Below are 22,892 nucleotides of genomic sequence, written 5' to 3' on the forward strand. Positions count from 1 at the left end.
ACGATGGTACTCTCTCTTGGGCTGATTTAACATTCGTTGCTCTGCTCGATTATTTGAACTTTATGTACAAGTCTGATCTGATCGCGAATTACGAGAATCTGAAGCTGCTGGAGAAAAAGGTCCTCCTTCTGCCCAAGATCAAAAACTGGATTGAGAGACGCCCAGTTAGCGAATTCTAAACTTCACGATTGCTTATGGTTTTATAAGCGTTTAAAGATTGCGGTCTTAGTGTGTTGAGAGAATGAAGAACGAATCGTGTTGATGGAAGTTTGTATGGAATATACTGATTGCTTTTAACATTCACTAGTTCCAGTTATTACCGATATTTTTGTCATTTAGTTAGGGTTTTCCCTTTAGATTACGTTGTGATAGAGAACTATTATTTGTGTATTCCTACAGAAACATACGAACTATATAAACTGTTGACACGATGTTGTGCTTTTGTATTATAGAGATAATAATAAAACCATCAAACAATCATTAATTATGTTTTTTATTATATTCATTAAGAATTGAAGATTACCTCCTTGGTGATCTTGATAATATCGTATTTTACAAATGTTGAACAAAAAAAATGTATGATTATTTTATTCAATACATTATGAGGGTTGCTTTAAAAAAAATACGAGTTACATATTTCTTTGAAAAAAGCATGATTTTTATCGATACAATAATGTTCTTCTGTTATCGCTTTAAAGTTGAGTACTTCGTTGATTACACGAGAGAACTCGCCTACAGCAAACAAGATACGACCGTGTGTAAAGTAATTAATCTGTTTGCTCGTTGCTAGCTACACATAAGGCTTGCGTAAAAAAGATATGCATTTCAGTTCAGGCGGAGAATTATGTAGGAAGTCATTTTGTCGATCAATAACTTAGTTAATAAAAGATCAAATTTTCATGTACATAAATGTAAGTAACGTTCAAGTATTAATCATTACATACAATTTTTGTATAATTCGATATCTTGGTCACTTACATCTTACAAATGATATATAGATAATATTTATGAGATACGTTGGAGTTATCTTTTAGTTAACGCCATTTTTTCTTGTTTTCTCTGTACTTTTACTATTCTTCCAAAAATATCAAAGGATCGATGACTTCAAATTAAACTAGAATTGCTTCGGTATATTGTCAATCAATGGCTATTTGTATTCACATCTATATCAAAGGAAAACCGATTGCAAAATTAATTACCCTTGCAACTCCGCAATCTGGAACTATGTGTGATCGACCTTGAAGATGACAAATCTCAATGTTTGAAGTAGTACAAAAAGATGATAATTTAATTTCGCTTTATCAAACTGTACAAAATTTGTATACACATACAGAAAAAAAACGGAGTTCAAACATTAATCAACATGAATTATCGGTTATTATTGCTGAGTAGTTATTAGGATTAGAGTTTTGGAGTATCGATCGTATCGAGTTTTAACTATCGGTTTCCGCAATTTACTGTTTTTCTAAATTATGTCTAAATGGTATCAGTTTTTGAATATTTTATAGTTTACACTCCAACATACTGACGTAAGCTATCGAAAATAATTGTAAATTATGCAATATCATTTTTTTTTTATATTTCATAATCTAAATTTTAATCTATTTTTTGTATTTAACATCCCTTTTTTATTGTTCTTGTACGTTCTTCAAAAAATCTTAATTTTTTTTGGATAAAATCTTGTGTGAATTTACAAAAAATACGATTCTTCGTTTAATTTTTTTCCCTTATTGTCTTTACATATTTGGAGTTTAAACGCGTTATAAGTACGTTTTTTTTTTTTAACATGATTACGTAGAATTCTTATTCTGAATAAATTATTTGTTTCCGCTTCATAACTGTTTCTAAATTACAGTGCATTTAATCTTGAAATGCACAGTAACATTTTATACTTTTTACGTTCTAAGGATTTTTCAGGATCGGTTAAAAATTAAATTACAGTAATGGTAATACTCAATATTAATGTCAGACGTGGATACTTCACTGTTTTGTATAATAATTTGTTATCTTGGCATCGATCAAGGTATTTAATATACAAAGCGTACAGATTAATAAAAATTTTAATTAATCCTTCTTCTATAGTATTCACCGTTCTTTTCGAGCTCGTACCATTTCAAATAGACTTTCGAATAGATTTCAAAGATTTGTCTGTTCAAATAAAAAGCGATCTTTTTTATTTCCCTATCAGTCGTCCCGTTACTGTTCCGTAGTTTCCAACAGATTGCAGATTCGTTTAAAAAACATTTGTAACGAAAAACAAACCCACTCGCAAAAATGTTATTCAATATCGCATTTATAACTTTCATAGACATCCTCCTCTCATTGCTATCATTGTAAACAGATTGAAACTTCGTTTGCAAACACTCGCGATTAAAAAAAAAAAAAAGAAGAATTAATCTTAAACAATTTTATCTTGTGTTCCATTTATAATTTTTATAATTGTCTTCCCGACGTTGTATCATTTTAAATGGCTTTTTTCTATCCATCTATGTTGCAACGAGATCAACGGTCCTAATTACTAAATTGCACGATGTGTTCATACAAATTCACTTTTTATGAACGCGATGAAACGAAATGAAACCTAAGTAGAGATTTGTTTTCTCATCAAGTATAACGAGTTTTGTACTTTGGATAGATTGCCTCGTTGTGAGAAGGTCTTAATCGTTTATAATTGCGATTAAGTAATTACAATAAGTCATATTTTTAAGAAACGTTCTCACATGCTGTCACACACTCTAATTAGAAAAGGATCATGAAACATTCGGTTTATGATATTATTTGTTTGTAAATCTTCCTGCTTCCGGAAACTTTTTTAAATATGAAAATATTTATATACAAAATTAAATATTTTTTTCAATATCAACACTTCTTGCGTTTATGTTGTCCTAGTCAGAATTATATTATTTCGTGCATCCTGTTGCTTTTTATATGATAGTCCTCCCGTTGGCCGCGGATTCGTTATCAAGCCTGAGGCCCTCGTCACTAGTGTCACTATCGACAATAAAGGTACCCCACCCGCGACCGGACGATGGAGACCTCCAACACGGAATCGCAATCTCCCGCGAGCCCTGCCCGGGAGGGCGCCTCGAGCTCGGACTCGGAATGTGACTCGAGCTCGGCCTGCTCATGAGGGACCACCCCCTGAAAACCAGCGCACTGTATTCTGCCCTAAACCGTGCCCTAGAGGGTCCGGCAGCGTATTGGCTTACGCAGATAATGAACGGCGACGAGCTCACCTGGCAAAATTTTAAGGAACAATTCGCCGCGCACTTCGGTGGCCAAGAAGTAGCAGCCGCGTCGCTAATCAAGGTAGCCGAGGAACTACCGCGGGACGGCGAAACACCAGGGGCGTACGGAAATCGTATCATCACCCTCCTGGGGTCGAAGTGGCGAAATTCAACCAGGGAAGAGGTACTCGTCGCCACCGCCCTCCATCTGCTGGGCTCGCGCGATGAACGTTTTAAACGACTAGCGCTCACGAGTGACATCACGTCGGTGAAACAATTCCAAAGAGAAATGAAGCCCTTCCTATACGCGGAGTGGCCAACGCCCCCGCCGTGGAGGTCATTAGCGAGCTCCGGAAACAAACGAGGCAGGTCACCCGCCCCCTGGACCAGGTGTGGCCACTGCGGTATTTACGGACATCCGACATTCGAATGCCGTAAGAGGGCGACGTGGAAACCGAAGAAGGACCCCCGACGCCCGGAGGAAAGCCGACCGGCTGCACCACCAAAAGCGTTGTGCTTTCACTGCCACATGCCGGGACACATCGCGTCTCGCTGTCCATCGCGGCGAGAAGAAGAACATTGCCCCGAGGACGAGCGCCGGGTCGATGCCTGCGTGGTGGAAGCCCCGATGGGTAGACTAAGCCAGCAGGCCACACACGAGGACGTGTAAGTGTCAGGATGGCCGAGTCGGAGAGGAAAGGACGCCGGGGCCCCTCTGGAACTTCAGGACAACACCCTAACCTTGCAACCTAGAGCCTAATATAGCCATAACGAAACAATCGCAAGTATCCAAACCGATAGCAATCGTAGCAATTTGAAGCAAGGTGAGTAACTGATGAGATGACTTTGCATTTGTCTCACCACAGAGACAGACGTTCAAGAATTCATTGTGAAAAGACGAGTACAAACAAGATACGTATGTCTTTCCGTTAAGCGAATGTTACAGTTTGTTTGCAAAAGTCAGGTTTTAGATTATAGAATCGTAGATAGAATTTAGAGGATAGAAACTTTTAGTAGTCACTTTTAGTTTAGTAAAGTCTTATCGACAATAAGCAGACTACGTTATGATACAACGATTCCAACTGAAGATTTCTATCGACATCACGAATTCGATGGCTTCCAAATTTTCTTCTCTGCAATCTCAGACGCTCAACTCGAAAGAATCTTTTAGATCCCCCGACAAACCCTCGACTCAGGTTATCTATTATCGTAATCTTCCTACGGGATTTTTTTTAACTGCGTTGCGTTAACGAATAACGGGATAACATCACGTTTCTCTCAACGCCTTTCAACGTTCTACAACTTTTATTCTTTGCAAATCCCTGTCTCTATATGATAAACGCTGGTTATCCGCGGAAGGAGCGAGGACAACGAAGTGTTACTCGATGATCAAAGACAGGAAGATCCTGGTACGCGATAACGTTACTAATTTCCAATTACGATATGTGTGATTACGTAACACCTGCTGTCTGCATAATGCGTTATCGATCCGCGCATTGATCGCATAAATATAAATCGAAGGGAATGGAATCGCTCGAAACTCATGCAACTATCCGCAGGTGTTTAAAATCGTGTTTCTACACCGCCAACGTAACGTCACGCCAGTCGAATCGAAAAATTATTACTAGACAGAGAAGGTGAACAAAAAACGAGGTAAATAGGCTACCGATTGAATAATATCATAACGATCGTATCTCTGGTTTTGCTCGTCTTTTATATTTGTTTCAAATGTATAAAATATAATCGTATCGATATCGTCCACGATTAAAGCCATCCATCCGCCATCGACGAGGAACGAACGATTATATTTTATCATTTATGCGAATCCTTCTCTTCTCTTCTTTCTCTATTTACGCCCCTCGCCTTGCTTCGTACCGCCGATGATTCACAATTCGATGCACCTGAACAGCTGGAACGTCGCAGATTTTTCCGTACGATAACAAACGTGTTTTTGATGGCCTGCTTTAAACCGTGACGATCGCCATGACGTGCATCAATTGTCGAATGATGTAGTGCGACGATACTCCTACGCAACTTTTTTTACGCTGTTTTTTCCTCTATTTTTTCTTCCTGTGTGTTATCACATGATCATGGGATACCTGTATAGAAGATGCAAAGAGTCTGTGAAGAATTTACAGATATTTAAGATTATCATAATGATTAAGCAAAAGCTAAGACGCAAAATATTGCTCAAGATGTAATTATGTAATATTTACCCAATTTCTAGAAGACTGTTTATATCTTGTTGTTATTCTTGATATGGAGATAAATATAGTATACTTTATTAAGACCTAGATAAAAGACTTTTTTCTCGTTTCTCTTCTCCTACTTAATCACTAAGAGTTATATAACGTTTATTCGATAATTCTGCTTCTCCTGACCTTTCCACAAATGGTTGTTTATATCTCGACATTCTTGGTACTTTTAATCAAATTTTAATAACAGTACTTTACTCGTCAGAAGTAAATAAAAAAGCTCTAAGTAGAAGCAAGGATTTACTTACCTTTCCTTTCTCGAATCTCAGTTAGCAATGTTGTTCCTCTTGAAAGATTTTCCAAGTTTCCAAGACAATTTCCACGCTGATAACATTGTATATATTTCAAGTATCGTGAACCACAGGAACTTGTTGAGGCAATATTGAAGAAAGCAAAGAGAATGAAGAAATTGTAGGAACTATGAGAGGCTACTCCTTCTTTCACAACTTATTTTCTCTTCGTTTGGGGGGAAAAACACAAATGAATGTAACGGTTGGTTTCATATACGTTTCAGCTATCTGCTACTATCGCATGGAGGAGGATCCTGAAAAGAAGGAAGCGAGGAAGAATCAACTTTTGAACGAAACAATACCATTTTACTTGACTAAATTCGACCAGATTATTGGCGAAAATGAAGGATATATCATACCTTCTATCGTAAGATAGTTTATCCAAATTTAATGTTAAAATTTTTAGTCGTTGTGCAAACTGGGCCATGTTGTCCATAAAAAATTATTGAATCTTTGTTGCGACAAGATAGCTTTAATTGTTGAGAGCAGAGTGTATCTTTAAAATTCACTCCTGTTAGTTTATGTACAAATGAATTTGCCAAGATTTTCAGCTTTTAGATAATTATTCATGTATCTTCCTCATCAAGTTTGATAGAAATTATTACTATCGTAATCAAAGCAAAGATTAAGATATGTAAAATCATTTCTCTGGATATGACATTCTTGTTTAATGAGTGATAAATGATACCATTCGAAATATCATATTTATATAATATATAATGATACTTATAAGTGTAATCACTTAAGTACAGATATCTGAATTTTTCTCACTGTCACTGACATAGATACGTATTATCGTTCCTTAGATTACTTGACCAGTTTATTTCTTTCATCACTGTGTTATTATATAATAATAATAAATAGTCACATTAAATTAATTTAGTATGATTATGTTGTTTAATAATACGTGTTTCATTGCAAAATATTTAGCGATTGAAGGGCTCATAGGAAACATGAAAGTGAAAGAATACTAGAATCTAGAGTTTACGATTTCAATTTCTTTAACGAGATATTTATCATATTACACAATTCCTGTAAATGTATTTGTAATTATATCGCCGAAGAATTGTATTTAATTAAGCTATGAAGTTGTGGAATCGTGAGAAGGATTATTTTTATAGAACTGTCTAATTTCCATTCGACATTGATTCAGGATACACATTACTCTTTTTTACATAATACCAGTTTTGTCATTTTTAATTAACAAACACCTCCAAAGGTTCTAAAATTATCTTCTTTCGAACGGTCAATATCCTTCCACCGGGTAGGACACACCCACAGATCAGTCACTTATTCATCTCGTACATACGCACCAGCGTAACTGCCTTCGTGATAAGTTGTTGGAATAAACGGTGAAATATAACTTACTATACTGTGTCATATTCATTTAATCACCTCTTATCTTAACCGAAACAGGAGAACGATTACTTCGCGGCGTCGATTCACCGAATCGTAGCGAGAATTTACGCCTCTCGCTACTGCGACTGCGTCTCTCCGCGAACGGTCGTAACACATTGATCGACAGAAGTACTAAACTCTAATAACATAAATTTATATATTTTCTACTTCCCAGCCACCAGTTTTATAGATTTTTCTATCTTCTGTACTACTTTTATCCCTTTTATTTTTTCTTACATGAGCTTATTGTAAATTTAATATCATTTGTTCGCAATATTTGTTATTTGTCTTTCCTTCAATTTGAAATTTCGCGCTTCAATGTTGTGTGTTGTTCGACGTTTTATCGAACGATGTTTATCGAACTAGTTTATGAATACATACATAATCATTAAAGAATCTATAAACCTTGCTAGTTTGTTTTTACTAAGTTTTGTTACAGAGAACATGTTCTCATAAATTTTCAACTTTAATTTATGGAAATTTATTAACCTTAAACTATAAAATCATTCAATGAGTCTTTCCGGATGTATTTATGTAGTCATAATTTCACATATCAGCACAGCTCCACCAATAGGATAAGAGTTACGTGGAAGCAACAGGGGGGAAGAAGAACATATATTGATCTAAAGGTTATTTTTGTCTCATTCAAGTTTCTGTTAACCGGCTTGGAAATTTCCTGTGCTTGTTTCGACTTTGAAGTCTTAAAAAAAAAATTGTAAGTAAATAGTATATATATAGTATATATATCCTGAGTCAAAGTTTCTCTTTATAAATAATAAACCGTTTAAAAACTATATTTTGTATGTTTTTTCCTTATTCATAATTAAATAATAAATATGAAATACTTCTACAGAAAGCCGACATCCTTCAATTAACCGAACAGCAGATGATTTAAAAATTAGTAGTTGAAAGAAATAAATGTTATTACATGTTCATAATTGATCGATAAATTTAAGTATACAATTAGAAAATGTTTCTTCTTTATTGATAACTAAATAATACAGATAAGATACAAGATACTTGTACGAAAAGTCGGCGCGTCGTTCAATTAACGGAACAGCAGAGGATTTGAAAATTAGTAGTTGAAAGAAATAAATGTTATCATATGTTTGTAATTGATCGATAAATTTAAGTATGCAATTAGAAAATGTTTCTTAAGTTTGGAAGAATATATAATCATGCTGAATGTTTTGTAGTTACGAAAGTTGTATACAAACATACATTGTACATACGACTAGTAATGGTACTAAATTACTGTTAGAGGGTCTTGGGTGTATAGAACCATATGGTTAAATTAATACTAGAGATAACGAATCGTGCGAATGTAATTAATATTTTGAAATGCGTTGTCTGCATTAATTGATAGTTTTCTTATAAACTTTTTTATAAACAATTTCATTGCTATAGAAAAAAAAAATAAATGCCGGTAATATGTCTATCCTACTTAAATAGAAAGTGCAATATTTTGTTATAATATTTGGCGCAAGTTTATATATTATTACATCCAAAAATAATATTCTTTTTATATCTAAGCTATATTAAAATATAAAGATACAAATAGCTATGCGAGTAGTTAGTAGTTGATGCTTTTTACTTAAATTGTCTTATACTTCATAATTTGTAATAATATAATTCTTGTCATCAATGATTCTTTGTTTTTACTTTGTATATATTATACTTCCAGGAAGATCCCGCTCTATAAATTGACTTACTTCCCAGTTACGGCATTGGCAGAACCAATCCGTTCTTCTTCAGCTATGCTAGTATTCCATTTGAAGATGAACGTATCAAAAAGGACGTCTGGCCAGAAATAAAGCCCTGTAAGCTTAAAATTTAAAGAAATTCTGTTTCTTAAATCTCATCTTTCCTAATTTAACTAAAGTAGCTAAATAAAGTAGAACACAATTATGCAGAGTATAACAGAGATTATTGTTTACTCTCCATTGCTCTATAAGATATGTGGGAGAACAATAGGTATTGTTAAGGAGACAATGCCCTTTGTTTGCTGATAAATTATCAATAAATTAAATTATATCTTTCCAAAACAGATAACAGGAAGCTAGATATTTAAGAAGCATCATAATCTGTTTGTTCGATAGAATCTTTGATTCTATTAGTTGTATGTTTTTAGTGACTCCTTATGGCCAGCTTCCTATGCTCGTAGCTGATAGAAGGAAGGTTGCTCAGTCTACAGCTATTTGCCGTTACTTAGCCAAACAATATGACTTAGCTGGAAAGACTGACTGGGCAAATCTTCATATTGATGCCACTGTTGATACTATTCATGATATTCGTCATAGTGAGTATCCAGTGCTGTTTTGCATAAATCTTATGAGAATCTTGATAACAGATAGTACATATCTGTTCAGGTATTTATTAGTTGAAATCCGATTTAATATTTGATTTAATCGAACGATACACGTATGTCAACAATACAAGACAAAGGATTAAAAAGGATTGTAATTCTATCTTCAGTATCATTTAAATTTCGCACAACACTGTATTCAAATTAGTATAACATTAGCGAATAGTATTTAACTGAAAACAAATTTTCAGAAATTGCCGCCTTCCACTATGAGGAGGGCGAGAAGGTCAAAGCTGCAAAACGCAAGGCTGCTGAAGAGACGCTGCTGTTCATTTTAGAACGTTTGGACCAGCAAGTGAAGGAAAATGACGGCTACTTCTACGATGGTACTCTCTCTTGGGCTGATTTAACATTCGTTGCTCTGCTCGATTATTTGAACTTTATGTACAAGTCTGATCTGATCGAGAATTACGAGAATCTGAAGCTGCTGGAGAAAAAGGTCCTCCTTCTGCCCAAGATCAAAAACTGGATTGAGAGACGCCCAGTTAGCGAATTCTAAACTTCACGATTGCTTATGGTTTTATAAGCGTTTAAAGATTGCGGTCTTAGTGTGTTGAGAGAATGAAGAACGAATCGTGTTGATGGAAGTTTGTATGGAATATACTGATTGCTTTTAACATTCATTAGTTCCAGTTATTACCGATATTTTTGTCATTTAGTTAGGGTTTTCCCTTTAGATTACGTTGTGATAGAGAACTATTATTTGTGTATTCCTACAGAAACATACGAACTATATAAACTGTTGACACGATGTTGTGCTTTTGTATTATAGAGATAATAATAAAACCATCAAACAATCATTAATTATGTTTTTTATTATATTCATTAAGAATTGAAGATTACCTCCTTGGTGATCTTGATAATATCGTATTTTACAAATGTTGAACAAAAAAAAATGTATGATTATTTTATTCAATACATTATGAGGGTTGCTTTAAAAAAAATACGAGTTACATATTTCTTTGAAAAAAGCATGATTTTTATCGATACAATAATGTTCTTCTGTTATCGCTTTAAAGTTGAGTACTTCGTTGATTACACGAGAGAACTCGCCTACAGCAAACAAGATACGACCGTGTGTAAAGTAATTAATCTGTTTGCTCGTTGCTAGCTACACATAAGGCTTGCGTAAAAAAAGATATGCATTTCAGTTCAGGCGGAGAATTATGTAGGAAGTCATTTTGTCGATCAATAACTTAGTTAATAAAAGATCAAATTTTCATGTACATAAATGTAAGTAACGTTCAAGTATTAATCATTACATACAATTTTTGTATAATTCGATATCTTGGTCACTTACATCTTACAAATGATATATAGATAATATTTATGAGATACGTTGGAGTTATCTTTTAGTTAACGCCATTTTTTCTTGTTTTCTCTGTACTTTTACTATTCTTCCAAAAATATCAAAGGATCGATGACTTCAAATTAAACTAGAATTGCTTCGGTATATTGTCAATCAATGGCTATTTGTATTCACATCTATATCAAAGGAAAACCGATTGCAAAATTAATTACCCTTGCAACTCCGCAATCTGAAACTATGTGTGATCGACCTTGAAGATGACAAATCTCAATGTTTGAAGTAGTACAAAAAGATGATAATTTAATTTCGCTTTATCAAACTGTACAAAATTTGTATACACATACAGAAAAAAACGGAGTTCAAACATTAATCAACATGAATTATCGGTTATTATTGCTGAGTAATTATTAGGATTAGAGTTTTGGAGTATCGATCGTATCGAGTTTTAACTATCGGTTTCCGCAATTTACTGTTTTTCTAAATTATGTCTAAATGGTATCAGTTTTTGAATATTTTATAGTTTACACTCCAACATACTGACGTAAGCTATCGAAAATAATTGTAAATTATGCAATATCATTTTTTTTATATTTCATAATCTAAATTTTAATCTATTTTTTGTATTTAACATCCCTTTTTTATTGTTCTTGTACGTTCTTCAAAAAATCTTAATTTTTTTTTGGATAAAATCTTGTGTGAATTTACAAAAAATACGATTCTTCGTTTAATTTTTTTCCCTTATTGTCTTTACATATTTGGAGTTTAAACGCGTTATAAGTACGTTTTTTTTTAACATGATTACGTAGAATTCTTATTCTGAATAAATTATTTGTTTCCGCTTCATAACTGTTTCTAAATTACAGTGCATTTAATCTTGAAATGCACAGTAACATTTTATACTTTTTACGTTCTAAGGAATTTTCAGGATCGGTTAAAAATTAAATTACAGTAATGGTAATACTCAATATTAATGTCAGACGTGGATACTTCACTGTTTTGTATAATAATTTGTTATCTTGGCATCGATCAAGGTATTTAATATACAAAGCGTACAGATTAATAAGAATTTTAATTAATCCTTCTTCTATAGTATTCACCGTTCTTTTCGAGCTCGTACCATTTCAAATAGACTTTCGAATAGATTTCAAAGATTTGTCTGTTCAAATAAAACGCGATCTTTTTTATTTCCCTATCAGTCGTCCCGTTACTGTTCCGTAGTTTCCAACAGATTGCAGATTCGTTTAAAAAATATTTGTAACGAAAAACAAACCCACTCGCAGAAATGTTATTCAATATCGCATTTATAACTTTCATAGACATCCTCCTCTCATTGCTATCATTGTAAACAGATTGAAACTTCGTTTGCAAACACTCGCGATTAAAAAAAAAAAAAAGAAGAATTAATCTTAAACAATTTTATCTTGTGTTCCATTTATAATTTTTATAATTGTCTTCCCGACGTTGTATCATTTTAAATGGCTTTTTTCTATCCATCTATGTTGCAGCGAGATCAACGGTCCTAATTACTAAATTGCACGATGTGTTCATACAAATTCACTTTTTATGAACGCGATGAAACGAAATGAAACCTAAGTAGAGATTTGTTTTCTCATCAAGTATAACGAGTTTTATACTTTGGATAGATTGCCTCGTTGTGAGAAGGTCTTAATCGTTTATAATTGCGATTAAGTAATTGCAATAAGTCATATTTTTAAGAAACGTTCTCACATGCTGTCACACACTCTAATTAGAAAAGGATCAAACATTCGGTTTATGATATTATTTGTTTGTAAATCTTCCTGCTTCCGGAAACTTTTTTAAATATGAAAATATTTATATACAAAATTAAATATTTTTTTCAATATCAACACTTCTTGCGTTTATGTTGTCCTAGTCAGAATTATATTATTTCGTGCATCCTGTTGCTTTTTATATGATAGTCCTCCCGTTGGCCGCGGATTCGTTATCAAGCCTGAGGCCCTCGTCACTAGTGTCACTATCGACAATAAAGGTACCCCACCCGCGACCGGACGATGGAGAACTCCAACACGGAATCGCAATCTCCCGCGAGCCCTGCCCGGGAGGGCGCCTCGAGCTCGGACTCGGAATGTGACTCGAGCTCGGCCTGCTCATGAGGGACCACCCCCTGAAAAACAGCGCACTGTATTCTGCCCTAAACCGTGCCCTAGAGGGTCCGGCAGCGTATTGGCTTACGCAGATAATGAACGGCGACGAGCTCACCTGGCAAAATTTTAAGGAACAATTCGCCGCGCACTTCGGTGGCCAAGAAGTAGCAGCCGCGTCGCTAATCAAGGTAGCCGAGGAACTACCGCGGGACGGCGAAACACCAGGAGCGTACGGAAATCGTATCATCACCCTCCTGGGGTCGAAGTGGCGAAATTCAACCAGGGAAGAGGTACTCGCCGCCACCGCCCTCCATCTGCTGGGCTCGCGCGATGAACGTTTTAAACGACTAGCGCTCACGAGTGACATCACGTCGGTGAAACAATTCCAAAGAGAAATGAAGCCCTTCCTATACACGGAGTGGCCAACGCCCCCGCCGTGGAGGTCATTAGCGAGCTCCGGAAACAAACGAGGCAGGTCACCCGCCCCCTGGACCAGGTGTGGCCACTGCGGTATTTACGGACATCCGACATTCGAATGCCGTAAGAGGGCGAAGTGGAAACCGAAGAAGGACCCCCGACGCCCGGAGGAAAGCCGACCGGCTGCACCACCAAAAGCGTTGTGCTTTCACTGCCACATGCCGGGACACATCGCGTCTCGCTGTCCATCGCGGCGAGAAGAAGAACATTGCCCCGAGGACGAGCGCCGGGTCGATGCCTGCGTGGTGGAAGCCCCGATGGGTAGACTAAGCCAGCAGGCCACACACGAGGACGTGTAAGTGTCAGGATGGCCGAGTCGGAGACGAAAGGACGCCGGGGCCCCTCTGGAACTTCAGGACAACACCCTAACCTTGCAACCTAGAGCCTAATATAGCCATAACGAAACAATCGCAAGTATCCAAACCGATAGCAATCGTAGCAATTTGAAGCAAGGTGAGTAACTGATGAGATGACTTTGCATTTGTCTCACCACAGAGACAGACGTTCAAGAATTCATTGTGAAAAGACGAGTACAAACAAGATACGTATGTCTTTCCGTTAAGCGAATGTTACAGTTTGTTTGCAAAAGTCAGTTTTTAGATTATAGAATCGTAGATAGAATTTAGAGGATAGAAACTTTTAGTAGTCACTTTTAGTTTAGTAAAGTCTTATCGACAATAAGCAGACTACGTTATGATACAACGATTCCAACTGAAGATTTCTATCGACATCACGAATTCGATGGCTTCCAAATTTTCTTCTCTGCAATCTCAGACGCTCAACTCGAAAGAATCTTTTAGATCCCCCGACAAACACTCGACTCAGGTTATCTATTATCGTAATCTTCCTACGGGATTTTTTTTAACTGCGTTGCGTTAACGAATAACGGGATAACATCACGTTTCTCTCAACGCCTTTCAACGTTCTACAACTTTTATTCTTTGCAAATCCCTGTCTCTATATGATAAACGCTGGTTATCCGCGGAAGGAGCGAGGACAACGAAGTGTTACTCGATGATCAAAGACAGGAAGATCCTGGTACGCGATAACGTTACTAATTTCCAATTACGATATGTGTGATTACGTAACACCTGCTGTCTGCATAATGCGTTATCGATCCGCGCATTGATCGCATAAATATAAATCGAAGGGAATGGAATCGCTCGAAACTCATGCAACTATCCGCAGGTGTTTAAAATCGTGTTTCTACACCGCCAACGTAACGTCACGCCAGTCGAATCGAAAAATTATTACTAGACAGAGAAGGTGAACAAAAAACGAGGTAAATAGGCTACCGATTGAATAATATCATAACGATCGTATCTCTGGTTTTTGCTCGTCTTTTATATTTGTTTCAAATGTATAAAATATAATCGTATCGATATCGTCCACGATTAAAGCCATCCATGCGCCATCGACGAGGAACGAACGATTATATTTTATCATTTACGCGAATCCTTCTCTTCTCTTCTTTCTCTATTTACGCCCCTCGCCTTGCTTCGTACCGCCGATGATTCACAATTCGATGCACCTGAACAGCTGGAACGTCGCAGATTTTTCCGTACGATAACAAACGTGTTTTTGATGGCCTGCTTTAAACCGTGACGATCGCCATGACGTGCATCAATTGTCGAATGATGTAGTGCGACGATACTCCTACGCAACTTTTTTTTACGCTGTTTTTTCCTCTATTTTTTCTTCCTGTGTGTTATCACATGATCATGGGATACCTGTATAGAAGATGCAAAGAGTCTGTGAAGAATTTACAGATATTTAAGATTATCATAATGATTAAGCAAAAGCTAAGACGCAAAATATTGCTCAAGATGTAATTATGTAATATTTACCCAATTTCTAGAAGACTGTTTATATCTTGTTGTTATTCTTGATATGGAGATAAATATAGTATACTTTATTAAGACCTAGATAAAAGACTTTTTTCTCGTTTCTCTTCTCCTACTTAATCACTAAGAGTTATATAACGTTTATTCGATAATTCTGCTTCTCCTGACCTTTCCACAAATGGTTGTTTATATCTCGACATTCTTGGTACTTTTAATCAAATTTTAATAACAGTACTTTACTCGTCAGAAGTAAATAAAAAAGCTCTAAGTAGAAGCAAGGATTTACTTACCTTTCCTTTCTCGAATCTCAGTTAGCAATGTTGTTCCTCTTGAAAGATTTTCCAAGTTTCCAAGACAATTTCCACGCTGATAACATTGTATATATTTCAAGTATCGTGAACCACAGGAACTTGTTGAGGCAATATTGAAGAAAGCAAAGAGAATGAAGAAATTGTAGGAACTATGAGAGGCTACTCCTTCTTTCACAACTTATTTTCTCTTCGTTTGGGGGGAAAAACACAAATGAATGTAACGGTTGGTTTCATATACGTTTCAGCTATCTGCTACTATCGCATGGAGGAGGATCCTGAAAAGAAGGAAGCGAGGAAGAATCAACTTTTGAACGAAACAATACCATTTTACTTGACTAAATTCGACCAGATTATTGGCGAAAATGAAGGATATATCATACCTTCTATCGTAAGATAGTTTATCCAAATTTAATGTTAAAATTTTTAGTCTTTGTGCAAACTGGGCCATGTTGTCCATAAAAAATTATTGAATCTTTGTTGCGACAAGATAGCTTTAATTGTTGAGAGCAGAGTGTATCTTTAAAATTCACTCCTGTTAGTTTATGTACAAATGAATTTGCCAAGATTTTCAGCTTTTAGATAATTATTCATGTATCTTCCTCATCAAGTTTGATAGAAATTATTACTATCGTAATCAAAGCAAAGATTAAGATATGTAAAATCATTTCTCTGGATATGACATTCTTGTTTAATGAGTGATAAATGATACCATTCGAAATATCATATTTATATAATATATAATGATACTTATAAGTGTAATCACTTAAGTACAGATATCTGAATTTTTCTCACTGTCACTGACATAGATACGTATTATCGTTCCTTAGATTACTTGACCAGTTTATTTCTTTCATCACTGTGTTATTATATAATAATAATAAATAGTCACATTAAATTAATTTAGTATGATTATGTTGTTTAATAATACGTGTTTCATTGCAAAATATTTAGCGATTGAAGGGCTCATAGGAAACATGAAAGTGAAAGAATACTAGAATCTAGAGTTTACGATTTCAATTTCTTTAACGAGATATTTATCATATTACACAATTCCTGTAAATGTATTTGTAATTATATCGCCGAAGAATTGTATTTAATTAAGCTATGAAGTTGTGGAATCGTGAGAAGGATTATTTTTATAGAACTGTCTAATTTCCATTCGACATTGATTCAGGATACACATTACTCTTTTTTACATAATACCAGTTTTGTCATTTTTAATTAACAAACACCTCCAAAGGTTCTAAAATTATCTTCTTTCGAACGGTCAATATCCTTCCACCGGGTAGGACACACCCACAGATCAGTCACTTATTCATCTCGTACATACGCACCAGCGTAACTGCCTTCGTGATAAGTTGTTGGAATAAACGGTGAAATATAACTTACTATACTGTGTCATATTCATTTAATCACCTCTTATCTTAACCGAAACAGGAGAACGATTACTTCGCGGCGTCGATTCACCGAATCGTAGCGAGAATTTACGCCTCTCGCTACTGCGACTGCGTCTCTCCGCGAACGGTCGTAACACATTGATCGACAGAAGTACTAAACTCTAATAACATAAATTTATATATTTTCTACTTCCCAGCCACCAGTTTTATAGATTTTTCTATCTTCTGTACTACTTTTATCCCTTTTATTTTTTCTTACATGAGCTTATTGTAAATTTAATATCATTTGTTCGCAATATTTGTTATTTGTCTTTCCTTCAATTTGAAATTTCGCGCTTCAATGTTGTGTGTTGTTCGACGTTTTATCGAACGATGTTTATCGAACTAGTTTATGAATACATACATAATCATTAAAGAATCTATAAACCTTGCTAGTTTGTTTTTACTAAGTTTTGTTACAGAGAACATGTTCTCATAAATTTTCAACTTTAATTTATGGAAATTTATTAACCTTAAACTATAAAATCATTCAATGAGTCTTTCCGGATGTATTTATGTAGTCATAATTTCACATATCAGCACAGCTCCACCAATAGGATAAGAGTTACGTGGAAGCAACAGGGGGGAAGAAGAACATATATTGATCTAAAGGTTATTTTTGTCTCATTCAAGTTTCTGTTAACCGGCTTGGAAATTTCCTGTGCTTGTTTCGACTTTGAAGTCTTAAAAAAAAAATTGCAAGTAAATAGTATATATATAGTATATATATCCTGAGTCAAAGTTTCTCTTTATAAATAATAAACCGTTTAAAAACTATATTTTGTATGTTTTTTCCTTATTCATAATTAAATAATAAATATGAAATACTTCTACAGAAAGCCGACATCCTTCAATTAACCGAACAGCAGATGATTTAAAAATTAGTAGTTGAAAGAAATAAATGTTATTACATGTTCATAATTGATCGATAAATTTAAGTATACAATTAGAAAATGTTTCTTCTTTATTGATAACTAAATAATACAGATAAGATACAAGATACTTGTACGAAAAGTCGGCGCGTCGTTCAATTAACGGAACAGCAGAGGATTTGAAAATTAGTAGTTGAAAGAAATAAATGTTATCATATGTTTGTAATTGATCGATAAATTTAAGTATGCAATTAGAAAATGTTTCTTAAGTTTGGAAGAATATATAATCATGCTGAATGTTTTGTAGTTACGAAAGTTGTATACAAACATACATTGTACATACGACTAGTAATGGTACTAAATTACTGTTAGAGGGTCTTGGGTGTATAGAACCATATGGTTAAATTAATACTAGAGATAACGAATCGTGCGAATGTAATTAATATTTTGAAATGCGTTGTCTGCATTAATTGATAGTTTTCTTATAAACTTTTTTATAAACAATTTCATTGCTATAGAAAAAAAAATAAATGCCGGTAATATGTCTATCCTACTTAAATAGAAAGTGCAATATTTTGTTATAATATTTGGCGCAAGTTTATATATTATTACATCCAAAAATAATATTCTTTTTATATCTAAGCTATATTAAAATATAAAGATACAAATAGCTATGCGAGTAGTTAGTAGTTGATGCTTTTTACTTAAATTGTCTTATACTTCATAATTTGTAATAATATAATTCTTGTCATCAATGATTCTTTGTTTTTACTTTGTATATATTATACTTCCAGGAAGATCCCGCTCTATAAATTGACTTACTTCCCAGTTACGGCATTGGCAGAACCAATCCGTTCTTCTTCAGCTATGCTAGTATTCCATTTGAAGATGAACGTATCAAAAAGGACGTCTGGCCAGAAATAAAGCCCTGTAAGCTTAAAATTTAAAGAAATTCTGTTTCTTAAATCTCATCTTTCCTAATTTAACTAAAGTAGCTAAATAAAGTAGAACACAATTATGCAGAGTATAACAGAGATTATTGTTTACTCTCCATTGCTCTATAAGATATGTGGGAGAACAATAGGTATTGTTAAGGAGACAATGCCCTTTGTTTGCTGATAAATTATCAATAAATTAAATTATATCTTTCCAAAACAGATAACAGGAAGCTAGATATTTAAGAAGCATCATAATCTGTTTGTTCGATAGAATCTTTGATTCTATTAGTTGTATGTTTTTAGTGACTCCTTATGGCCAGCTTCCTATGCTCGTAGCTGATAGAAGGAAGGTTGCTCAGTCTACAGCTATTTGCCGTTACTTAGCCAAACAATATGACTTAGCTGGAAAGACTGACTGGGCAAATCTTCATATTGATGCCACTGTTGATACTATTCATGATATTCGTCATAGTGAGTATCCAGTGCTGTTTTGCATAAATCTTATGAGAATCTTGATAACAGATAGTACATATCTGTTCAGGTATTTATTAGTTGAAATCCGATTTAATATTTGATTTAATCGAACGATACACGTATGTCAACAATACAAGACAAAGGATTAAAAAGGATTGTAATTCTATCTTCAGTATCATTTAAATTTCGCACAACACTGTATTCAAATTAATATAACATTAGCGAATAGTATTTAACTGAAAACAAATTTTCAGAAATTGCCGCCTTCCACTATGAGGAGGGCGAGAAGGTCAAAGCTGCAAAACGCAAGGCTGCTGAAGAGACGCTGCTGTTCATTTTAGAACGTTTGGACCAGCAAGTGAAGGAAAATGACGGCTACTTCTACGATGGTACTCTCTCTTGGGCTGATTTAACATTCGTTGCTCTGCTCGATTATTTGAACTTTATGTACAAGTCTGATCTGATCGAGAATTACGAGAATCTGAAGCTGCTGGAGAAAAAGGTCCTCCTTCTGCCCAAGATCAAAAACTGGATTGAGAGACGCCCAGTTAGCGAATTCTAAACTTCACGATTGCTTATGGTTTTATAAGCGTTTAAAGATTGCGGTCTTAGTGTGTTGAGAGAATGAAGAACGAATCGTGTTGATGGAAGTTTGTATGGAATATACTGATTGCTTTTAACATTCATTAGTTCCAGTTATTACCGATATTTTTGTCATTTAGTTAGGGTTTTCCCTTTAGATTACGTTGTGATAGAGAACTATTATTTGTGTATTCCTACAGAAACATACGAACTATATAAACTGTTGACACGATGTTGTGCTTTTGTATTATAGAGATAATAATAAAACCATCAAACAATCATTAATTATGTTTTTTATTATATTCATTAAGAATTGAAGATTACCTCCTTGGTGATCTTGATAATATCGTATTTTACAAATGTTGAACAAAAAAAAATGTATGATTATTTTATTCAATACATTATGAGGGTTGCTTTAAAAAAAATACGAGTTACATATTTCTTTGAAAAAAGCATGATTTTTATCGATACAATAATGTTCTTCTGTTATCGCTTTAAAGTTGAGTACTTCGTTGATTACACGAGAGAACTCGCCTACAGCAAACAAGATACGACCGTGTGTAAAGTAATTAATCTGTTTGCTCGTTGCTAGCTACACATAAGGCTTGCGTAAAAAAAGATATGCATTTCAGTTCAGGCGGAGAATTATGTAGGAAGTCATTTTGTCGATCAATAACTTAGTTAATAAAAGATCAAATTTTCATGTACATAAATGTAAGTAACGTTCAAGTATTAATCATTACATACAATTTTTGTATAATTCGATATCTTGGTCACTTACATCTTACAAATGATATATAGATAATATTTATGAGATACGTTGGAGTTATCTTTTAGTTAACGCCATTTTTTCTTGTTTTCTCTGTACTTTTACTATTCTTCCAAAAATATCAAAGGATCGATGACTTCAAATTAAACTAGAATTGCTTCGGTATATTGTCAATCAATGGCTATTTGTATTCACATCTATATCAAAGGAAAACCGATTGCAAAATTAATTACCCTTGCAACTCCGCAATCTGAAACTATGTGTGATCGACCTTGAAGATGACAAATCTCAATGTTTGAAGTAGTACAAAAAGATGATAATTTAATTTCGCTTTATCAAACTGTACAAAATTTGTATACACATACAGAAAAAAAACGGAGTTCAAACATTAATCAACATGAATTATCGGTTATTATTGCTGAGTAATTATTAGGATTAGAGTTTTGGAGTATCGATCGTATCGAGTTTTAACTATCGGTTTCCGCAATTTATTGTTTTTCTAAATTATGTCTAAATGGTATCAGTTTTTGAATATTTTATAGTTTACACTCCAACATACTGACGTAAGCTATCGAAAATAATTGTAAATTATGCAATATCATTTTTTTTATATTTCATAATCTAAATTTTAATCTATTTTTTGTATTTAACATCCCTTTTTTATTGTTCTTGTACGTTCTTCAAAAAATCTTAATTTTTTTTTGGATAAAATCTTGTGTGAATTTACAAAAAATACGATTCTTCGTTTAATTTTTTTCCCTTATTGTCTTTACATATTTGGAGTTTAAACGCGTTATAAGTACGTTTTTTTTTAACATGATTACGTAGAATTCTTATTCTGAATAAATTATTTGTTTCCGCTTCATAACTGTTTCTAAATTACAGTGCATTTAATCTTGAAATGCACAGTAACATTTTATACTTTTTACGTTCTAAGGAATTTTCAGGATCGGTTAAAAATTAAATTACAGTAATGGTAATACTCAATATTAATGTCAGACGTGGATACTTCACTGTTTTGTATAATAATTTGTTATCTTGGCATCGATCAAGGTATTTAATATACAAAGCGTACAGATTAATAAGAATTTTAATTAATCCTTCTTCTATAGTATTCACCGTTCTTTTCGAGCTCGTACCATTTCAAATAGACTTTCGAATAGATTTCAAAGATTTGTCTGTTCAAATAAAACGCGATCTTTTTTATTTCCCTATCAGTCGTCCCGTTACTGTTCCGTAGTTTCCAACAGATTGCAGATTCGTTTAAAAAATATTTGTAACGAAAAACAAACCCACTCGCAGAAATGTTATTCAATATCGCATTTATAACTTTCATAGACATCCTCCTCTCATTGCTATCATTGTAAACAGATTGAAACTTCGTTTGCAAACACTCGCGATTAAAAAAAAAAAGAAGAATTAATCTTAAACAATTTTATCTTGTGTTCCATTTATAATTTTTATAATTGTCTTCCCGACGTTGTATCATTTTAAATGGCTTTTTTCTATCCATCTATGTTGCAGCGAGATCAACGGTCCTAATTACTAAATTGCACGATGTGTTCATACAAATTCACTTTTTATGAACGCGATGAAACGAAATGAAACCTAAGTAGAGATTTGTTTTCTCATCAAGTATAACGAGTTTTATACTTTGGATAGATTGCCTCGTTGTGAGAAGGTCTTAATCGTTTATAATTGCGATTAAGTAATTGCAATAAGTCATATTTTTAAGAAACGTTCTCACATGCTGTCACACACTCTAATTAGAAAAGGATCAAACATTCGGTTTATGATATTATTTGTTTGTAAATCTTCCTGCTTCCGGAAACTTTTTTAAATATGAAAATATTTATATACAAAATTAAATATTTTTTTCAATATCAACACTTCTTGCGTTTATGTTGTCCTAGTCAGAATTATATTATTTCGTGCATCCTGTTGCTTTTTATATGATAGTCCTCCCGTTGGCCGCGGATTCGTTATCAAGCCTGAGGCCCTCGTCACTAGTGTCACTATCGACAATAAAGGTACCCCACCCGCGACCGGACGATGGAGAACTCCAACACGGAATCGCAATCTCCCGCGAGCCCTGCCCGGGAGGGCGCCTCGAGCTCGGACTCGGAATGTGACTCGAGCTCGGCCTGCTCATGAGGGACCACCCCCTGAAAAACAGCGCACTGTATTCTGCCCTAAACCGTGCCCTAGAGGGTCCGGCA

General features: G+C 34.4%; 2 long non-coding RNA genes and 2 pseudogenes across 4 annotated transcripts; 2 read left to right on the forward strand and 2 right to left on the reverse strand.

Moving 5' to 3' along the window:
- Nucleotides 1–4,945: 4,945 nt before the first annotated feature.
- Nucleotides 4,946–6,173, reverse strand: LOC117239996. Of its 2 annotated transcripts, none has more exons than XR_004494609.1 (4): nucleotides 6,132–6,173; nucleotides 5,731–6,026; nucleotides 5,444–5,648; nucleotides 4,946–5,326 (listed from the first exon to the last, which is right to left on the reverse strand). It is a non-coding gene; the product is annotated as an uncharacterized LOC117239996 (long non-coding RNA). The 2 variants fall into 2 exon arrangements; XR_004494610.1 differs by having other exon boundaries at nucleotides 4,946–5,348.
- Nucleotides 6,174–8,355: 2,182 nt separating this feature from the next.
- On the forward strand, nucleotides 8,356–10,339 carry LOC117239994 (annotated as a pseudogene).
- A 3,724-nt stretch (nucleotides 10,340–14,063) lies between these two features.
- On the reverse strand, nucleotides 14,064–16,824 carry LOC117239995. Of its 2 annotated transcripts, none has more exons than XR_004494607.1 (4): nucleotides 15,983–16,824; nucleotides 15,582–15,877; nucleotides 15,295–15,499; nucleotides 14,064–15,177 (listed from the first exon to the last, which is right to left on the reverse strand). It is a non-coding gene; the product is annotated as an uncharacterized LOC117239995 (long non-coding RNA). The 2 variants fall into 2 exon arrangements; XR_004494608.1 differs by having other exon boundaries at nucleotides 14,064–15,199.
- Nucleotides 16,825–18,206: 1,382 nt separating this feature from the next.
- On the forward strand, nucleotides 18,207–20,189 carry LOC117239997 (annotated as a pseudogene).
- Nucleotides 20,190–22,892: the final 2,703 nt, after the last annotated feature.

The sequence above is a fragment of the Bombus vosnesenskii genome, unplaced genomic scaffold (genome assembly GCF_011952255.1).
Source record: "Bombus vosnesenskii isolate JDL3184/JDL3185 unplaced genomic scaffold, Bvos_JDL3184-5_v1.1 scf7180000014530, whole genome shotgun sequence".
Lineage (NCBI taxonomy): Eukaryota > Metazoa > Arthropoda > Insecta > Hymenoptera > Apidae > Bombus > Bombus vosnesenskii.